The sequence below is a fragment of the Oryx dammah genome, unplaced genomic scaffold (assembly GCF_014754425.2).
Source record: "Oryx dammah isolate SB20612 unplaced genomic scaffold, SCBI_Odam_1.1 HiC_scaffold_29, whole genome shotgun sequence".
Lineage (NCBI taxonomy): Eukaryota > Metazoa > Chordata > Mammalia > Artiodactyla > Bovidae > Oryx > Oryx dammah.
In genome coordinates, this window is record NW_024070213.1 from 10,925,131 (window position 1) to 10,931,130 (window position 6,000).

Sequence of the window (6,000 nt, forward strand, 5' to 3'; positions counted from 1 at the left end):
GTCATCATCAGGGAAATGCAAATTGAAACCACAATGAGTTACCACATTACATGCAACAGAATCAGTAAAATGAAAACCTGGGTAAAATTAAAAATAACAAATGTTGGCAAAGATACGGAGCAACTAGAGTGGTCAAGAAAACAAGTCTGGCAGTTTCTTAACATCAAACATACTCTCCTATGGGACCCAGCAATTCCCAAGAAAATGAAGAGACGTTCACAAAAACCTGTGCGGATGTTCACAGCTGCTTTATTCCTTACAGCCCCACTGGAGTCTGCACACAAGTCCACCAATTAGACAGAACACCTGAGATATTTTTGCACTGGATACAACTGAAACTCCTCCCTCAAAGGAACAAAGTACTGGCATCAACAGCAGCAACAGCGAGCACCACGCGCTCTGGGCTTCCTGGAAGACGCGGACACGCAGAGTGATCCCAACCAGAAGAAGCTCTGCTGCTGCTGAGAGTGATCCCAACGAGAAGAAGCTCTGCTGCTGCTGCTGCTAAGTCACTTCAGTCGTGTCCGACTCTGTGTGACCCCAGAGACGGCAGCCCACCAGGCTCCCCCATCCCTGGGATTCTCCAGGCAAGAACACTGGAGTGGGTTGCCATTTCCTTCTCCAGTGCATGAAAGTGAAAAGGGAAAGTGAAGTCGCGTAAGGCAAAACAACATGCATCCGTAGGAACCAGATCACTGTATAGGATACTGTGGGTTTCTCTGGGAGGGTGGGGGTTAGATTTAGTGCACAGGGGCACTTTCTGGGGAGATGGAAATGTCGTATTATCTTGAACAGCGTGCTGACTGAGTTCAAGGAATTAGAAACAAGAACCTATTTTTCTAAAAACGGGCATGCAAACTATGACCCATGGCCCAAATCTGGCCTGAGTGTCTATCTTTAGCCTGTAAGCTAAGAATGTAAAAGTCATTCTTTTTTAAAAGTTGGGAGAAAAAAGAAATCAAAAGAATATTTCATGACATATGAAAATAATATAAAATTCAAATTCCAGTGTACATAAAACTCTAAAAAAAAAAAAAGCCACAGGGACCTCCCTGGTGATCCAATGGCTAAGACTCATGCTCCCAATGCAGGGGGCCTGGGTTCAGTCCCTGGTTAGGGAAGTAGATCCCATATGCCACAACTGAGACACGGCACAGCTTGCTAGTTAGCTACCTAGCTAGCTACTTAAATAAATGAGCAAAGTAAAAACACTCACACCCAGTATCAGCCATGAAGCACTGCTCTCCCCACTACTAAAAGCTCCAGACTGCTCTAAGGATGTCATAAATAATTTAACTTAATCTCACTCAATATTATTATTACTAAATAAATTTAGTAATGGGTATGCTTATCATTCCCATTTTACAGGTGAGGTAAGTAATACAGAAAACAGAGAGAGATGATGGAACTTTCTTCTCTCTCTTTAGTTGCTAAGTTGTATCTGACTCTAGCAACCGCATGGACTGTACTTTGCCAGGCTCCTCTGTCAATGGGAATCTCCAGGCAACAATACTGGAGTAGGTTGCCGTTTCCTTCTCCGGGGGATCTTCCCAACCCAGGAATCAAACCCGGGTCTCCTGCACTGCAGGCAGATTCTTTACCAGCTGAGCTATGAGGGAAGCCCTTTCTTGGCTCCACATAATAGCTAAGTCTTAGAAGCAGCAAACGAAAGCATTCATTTGTACAAAATCCTCTCTATTTAGGGTGGGATGAAAAGAAAGCGTCCAAGAATACTGAGCACATATTCGCTCTAAATGCACATGGATACCACTGGAGAGACAGAGTAACAGTCACTTCGGGCAGTTCCTTTCAGTGGACAAAGTAAAATTCATTGCGATGCTTCCTTGTCTGAGTTGCATAAATTCACTAAACTGCAGAGTAAGGAATGTGCCTTTTCTGTGTATTACTACATATCATCATCAAGTTTTTAGAAGGCTGAAGCCTGACTCCAGACTACTTAATTCAACTTGGTCAACCAGATCTCAAACTTACTTCACCATTCAGAAACGTTTTTTGTTTCAGTATACTCATCTACTTTTTTCTAACACAAACACTTTATGTTTTCTGAAATGCTGTGACATATCACAGGTATGCTCTGACGAAGGCCAGAACCAACACTTGCCTCCCTGGACCAGCACAGAACAGCAGGACCAACGCTGCGCCACACCACCCCTCAGGACAGGGTGATGATGAGCACTGAGGGCACGAGGGGGCTGAAGGCTCCCCGCTCCTTCTGTCCTTCAGAGACTCGCAGTTTCCTTCAGCAGCAGCAAAGTCACCGAAGCAGTGCTGGCAAAAAGGGAAGACTGCTCTCCGTTACACCACCCCCTGAAATTTCAGGACATCTGACTAGGATCATTTGTTTGTTTGTTTGTTTTTAAATAAATTAACATCTGATTTCAAAAGAAATTGTTTAGGAGTAACCAACACAGTGCTGTCACGAGGAAGAAGCTAATGTTAAGAGGCTAGGCACCAGCACACGGCTGCAAGAGACAGAACCCATGAGGAGGCAGCTCTGCAAACTGTAAGCAAGTATTTCTTGTGCTTGATCATCGCCAACACACCTGTGAAGACAAGGCCTAAGTATGTAACAGGAAATTCCAGTACAGATTCCAAATGTGCACAATGAACTAGGAAAGGTGTGCGCTGGACAGCTTGCCAGGCTGGAGGCACTGGGTTGTCACCTTCACGCCCTCACAGGCCTTTGTGCTGTGCTCAGCTCGCTCCTCAGGCCTCATCCACTCACTCACTCCTTCCAGGTCTCCTGTGCTCCGTACCCTGGGGACCACACCTCCAAACTTGTCACCCAGCCTACAAGGTCTACCGGGCTCCCACTCCTGCTGTGCTGTGGCCCCTGGACTCCTTGAACGGCTAGGCGTGCAGAGACGAGTGGGGAAAGAAGGTGGCGGTGGGCTACACAAGCCCCACACGTGCACAATGACAACCAGCCAAGGCGATAGCAGCCCCCAGCTGGGGTTGGGCCCTGTCTTCCCTCCAGCTGAGAGGTGTCTCAGATGATTTCCAACAGAATGGGGTTTAATCGTGAAGTCTCATTTTATATGGTGGCAATGAATCAAAATTTAATAGGGCCAAGATTCTGCAGCTCAAGTCAATCACATTTCTGAACCACATGGGACCTTCTGCAACCCCTAGGCACTGCTCTAGGGCTTCAAGCCCCAGGCACAGCCCTCCCACCTGCACTTCATGAGTGGGTCTGTTCCTCCTGCATTCACCCACTTATTGGGCTCTGCCTTGGGAAGCACCCACGTGAAGACTCAATTCCCTGGCCCTTTTCTCAAACACCTGCGTGCTCTGCAGACTTTAGAGCACTTGCTGTGGCCAGAGCACACACTCTGTGGTGGGACCTAGGACTGAGGGTCCTGAGGGCGTCTGTCCTACAGCACCCTGGCCAGAGCAGGGTGAGGCCAATGGAGCCCTTGGACACTGATGAGTCGTAGGTGAAATAAAACCACCTCTGGAGTGAGCAGCCTGGAAATGCATTGTTTTGAATCTTTTTCTGGGGGGCCATGCAGCATGTGGATCTTAGCTCCCTGACCAGGGATTGAACCTATGCTCACTGCAGTGGAAGTATGGAGTCTTAACCACTGGACCACCAGGGAAGTCCTGTATTTCTTTAATCTTAAACGGACCTTTCTTTTGACTGAGTGACAATACTTCCAGAAATTTAAAATAAGAGCATAATTCACTAGGTGTACAAGCCTTTATGTCCCAGGCTACGTGAAATATGTCTGTAACAGTTAAGAGTTAAGGCAGAAATGTTCATCTACTAAACGGGTATCTGACAATCCCATTTAGAGAAACATCAGTTATGATAACTAACTGTAAGACAGGAAAAGGTGAAATCATATACACCGTATGCCTACAACAGTGCTTAAAAACCACACAAACTCCCAAGCCACAGCTCAAAAAGCAAACCCTTCCTCCTTGTGTCTGAGTGATGAGGTGTACGGTTCCTCCTGCGCTTTGTTCAGCATGACAGCCTGGACGCCCCTGGGGACGGACAGCACGCTCCAGAGCACCCAGGAGAGCACCCCCACCGCGTCAGGGTGGCTGAGGATCACGGTGGGCGCGGGAGCAGCTCACCACCCTCACTCATGTTGTACCCACAAGTTGACTCCCAGCCCAGACAGGCCCCTAAGAGTGAGCTTACTACAACAGAAATATTCCACATACTGCCTTTTGTTAACTGTCTGAAAACTACAAACCATAACACCCCAAACTTCTGTTTAGATTGCGGGACCAGGACTGGGAACCCCATCCAGTCTCTGCTTCCCAGAAGCGTCCCGCAAGTCAATGCCATGTGGGAATGAGATAAAGCGAATGGCTACTGAGTCCCTGGAAACAAGGGCTGAGGCCTGAGCAGGAAGAGCCTGTACTTGCTGACAGAGATGAAATCCAGCTCCACGTTTCTACGTGTCTCACGTGTAAGGGAGCGGGTGTACTTGGCGGCTACAGTGTGAGAGGTCCAGAAGCTCCATCTCAGAATGATGCTACTGTTCACAGGAACAAGAGACATAGACCCAAGGGGCAGAACTACAGTAAGAATCTAATTTTGTTAGGCATCAATTTACCAATATTGGAAAAAAAGATGAGAAAGTAAGGCCTACACTGAGAGGAAAACACTCCATGTGACTGTGGTAGCCGGGGAACCGAAGGGTAAGGGCTCTAGAATTGCGAGAGTGGAAAAAAAGAATAAAATGAAAACTCAGCTGCAGAAGCAGCAGAAGGCAGGGCACAGAGCCACGTGTGAATACACTGTACATCTCGGCCAATGATCTGCTCAGGTTTGCTCCAGGAGATATGAAACCTCACTAGGACTGGTTAATTCCTTCCGCTGCCAGGAGAGAGAGGACTGGGGTTACTCACGTGATGTCCCTTCGCTGATAGCAGCCCTGGAGCAGGCGGGCAATCAGGTCGCTGATGAACTCCACGTCATCTCTGTGGAGAGCTGCTTCTAACTCCTGAGGAGGGGAGACAGGGACGAGAGCTCAGACTCAGAGGCAGATCCCCAGCCCTGCCGGCGGCACCGCCCGCCCAACCACCGCTGGCCGTTCTGGCCTGGTGCAGTTCTTTGATTTTCCAGGCGTTCACTCCCCTACTGCTCTTACCAACCTCCATCTCTCTCATCTGCACCGGCAGACACCTCTTTTTATAAGTCAGTACCATCGCTTCTCGGCCTTTTGGCTAAGATCAGGTGTATAACTCAATGCCAGCACAGTCACAAAAGAGCTTAACTTATGTAAACAGGCTGTATTGCTTTCTATTTTAATGCAGGAGTGTAATGGAGCAGATATGTAATTGATCAGAAAGCATTCATTTACTGAAGAGTTTCAACAAGTAAGCCAACTGCAACGGCTCTCCAGAATCATGCCACTTGGAACGTTTCTGTGTGCACACAGCCTGTCGGACCTAAGAGCAGTGAGGCACTGCCCGTGTGTGGGGGGGGGGGGGCGAATCCCAGGGGACGGGCACATGGGACTTAGGCAGAGACAGCACACATACTCTAAAGGAGGGTTCACTGAGGAGCTACAGGGACAGAGGTGACAGCTGGGATTCGGGAGACCCTATTCCTTCCCTTCTCAAGCTCCCACAGTGAACAGTCACCACTCCCAGGACACGGGCCCACGTCCAGCCGGAGGCCGTCCACCTGCTGGGCAAGCCGACTCCCCAGGATCCACTCTGCTGGTGGTGTGGCTGGCTCATAACCAGACTCTGAGGGTCTTGTAAGCGGGCCCCAAAGCACCAAGGGCACCAGCTTCTGACCTCCACCCTGAGGAGCAGGCAGTGCACAGAAGAGGAGGTCCACTTCTACTAGAAATACAGGGAAGGTCTTTTGCTCAACATTTAATCCTTCTGTGTATTATTCTATGTTCAAAAGTTCCCAATTTGTAAACAGCCCAAAAATGTCATGTGACACAAGCATTACCAAGCAGACTAACGGACAGAGACAAACAACGGAGCCACCCTGAGAAGGGAGGG

At 48.5% G+C, this 6,000-nt stretch overlaps 1 protein-coding gene across 1 annotated transcript in view; it reads right to left on the minus strand.

The window, feature by feature from the left end:
- Nucleotides 1-4,978, minus strand: part of LOC120857834 (cat eye syndrome critical region protein 2) — a 42,023-nt gene extending 37,045 nt beyond the window's left edge. The window contains exon 1 of the mRNA XM_040233646.1: nucleotides 4,888-4,978. The gene's annotated coding sequence lies outside the window, so the exon portion shown is untranslated. The remainder of the gene's footprint in view (nucleotides 1-4,887) is intronic.
- Between the last annotated feature and the right edge of the window lie 1,022 nt (nucleotides 4,979-6,000).